The sequence below is a fragment of the Halyomorpha halys genome, unplaced genomic scaffold, assembly GCF_000696795.3.
Source record: "Halyomorpha halys isolate HHAL.00 unplaced genomic scaffold, Hhal_1.1 Scaffold455.1, whole genome shotgun sequence".
In the NCBI taxonomy this organism is placed as follows: Eukaryota; Metazoa; Arthropoda; class Insecta; order Hemiptera; family Pentatomidae; genus Halyomorpha; species Halyomorpha halys.
Window position 1 is genome coordinate 320,496 of NW_027111717.1, and position 2,307 is coordinate 322,802.

Here is a 2,307-nt window from a genome sequence, read left to right on the forward strand (position 1 = left end):
TCATATATAGTATATCTTAGAAATATATCAGTATAGAATTTTAAAAAATATATATTAGTATAGAAATATATCTTTTCTCCTAATATATATCCTTACTATATGTTAGAATTTGAATCTATACAGATTCGCTACCGTGAGGATAGAATATTCAAGCTCAGCGGGGCCTATTAAACTTTCCTAAGGTCGACACATTCCTTCAACTGCTTATCAGGATAGTGAGGAATAGCATTCCTTCTCTAGTTAGGAAACTTGAGGGATGATTCCATGCACGACTATGCAAATTACAAGGGCGGAATGCACTAGACAAATAGCACGGATGCAATACGAATGGTTAAAATTTGTCCCAGTTAACCATTTGCAAACGTATGTCTGAAAACTAAGATAGTTTCTGTATCCGGCATTTATAGAAAAATAAAATATAAATATAAATTAACGATATATTGAACAATATTTAAACATTTCTTGGATAATTCATTTAATAATTATTAAAATAATTTAACTGTCATGAAGTTTTATTTAATACTATTCCTTCAGGCTTCCACACTATTCAAATCATAGTAATAACCATTGGTGCCAATGACATTTTTTAAGTACCTATACTTGTAAGAGTCAAGGTTAAAAAAAAACGCCTGAAGAAAAAATAACACATATAGCTTACATATATTAGAAAAGAAGAAAAATGCTTATTCAAGTCCTTGAAGAATCTAAAAATGCTTCGAAAACGACGAAGTAAAACAAAATAAAAACTGAGTGAACCAATCGTTTGCTTACAGTACATTACCTCATACATTACTGGTTATGTAACATTTTGTTGGTATCAGGAGTGTTGCGATAATAATTTTTTTGAAAAGGTAAAATATTAAATTCTTCGTCTATTTTGACCGTATTTCCCAACTATATTAAAATATTGTAATTTTTTCTAATATTTTATGAATAGCCTCAATTTTTCAAACACTTTTGGATTGGAACTTTTCACTTACATATTGTGAATATTTCCACTTAACAACAATAATTTTATTATTAACGACAAAGGTTATCCAAAAAATCTCAACACTTATTTATTAGACATTATTAGTCGTTTCGGTTAATCCGGTCATCTTCAAGGAATGTCTTAATTGTAGTTTCACAGTCTGTATATTAATTTATAAAACTTTGTAGGCGATTGTGCCCCAGTCAAATAAATAACAGTCAAAATAAACATGTATTTGTCACTATATCATTTAATTTTCACATTATTATTCTTTACTCTAATACTATAAATCTATACATGTAATAATACTATAATAGTATAATAATTTACTGTACTATACTTATCACCATAATATTGTTATAGTACTATTAAAATTGTCCTTGAAGATGGTCGAATCGACCGAAACGTTGGACGTGACGTGTGATGAGAAGAGTTGAGACTTTTTGGATAACTTTTGTTATTAATAACAAAAATACCAGTCTCGAACAAACTAATAAAATAAATAATTTTCATTCCTATTATGCGTACCCATTATATCTGTAAAAATCCAATTTTTTTACCCTCAAAGGTCTTGATTTTTTTTATTTATTTATTAAAATTTTACAACTGTACTAAAAACTACAGTTAGTAAATGTGATGTGAAGTATAGTTCAATAGCATACGGACTCGTCAAGTATCTGGTGGAACCCCAATAACATTATTGGATTAGAATAATGTGTGGCCATCTTATTTTCAGATGCCTGGGAGGATTATCAAAAACTGAAGAGGAAGGAAGGTTAGAGTGGGTTTGCGTGGTTAAAGTTTATCATGGAAGGACTGATATCTGGTTCTGGCCGAATCGGCAACATATGGGACATTGAGGTTATAGGATAATTGTTTTTGTTTTTTTACAAAGTAAGCAGCATTGAGGAAAGGAAACCGTAAATATCAGATACTAGAGGAATTCGATGAGTAGAACTCCCTAAGCATGAACAAGTCCTTAATAAAGTCTTATAAAAGAGCATTTTGCAATAGATTGGAAGTTCATACCGTTTATCTAGTAAGTGTTGTGATAGTCGGAATCGACGAGCACTTTACTGTCTTGTATGAGGATATATTATATTACTTTATTAATAGTTTGTCCAGATGTAGACCAAGGTAGCAAATCTGTACTACAGGAACAGATAGAGTAATCATTAAAGAATACTACAGGGCAGGAAGTCAAGGTCTTGGTTTTAACGTTTAATAATTCTTTGAGTACAATGTTTCATTATAAGTTTCACGGTAATCTATGGAGAAGTACCAGGTCATTCAAAAAGTCCTGTCGTTTTTTTGGGGGAAATTATAAATAAATAAAT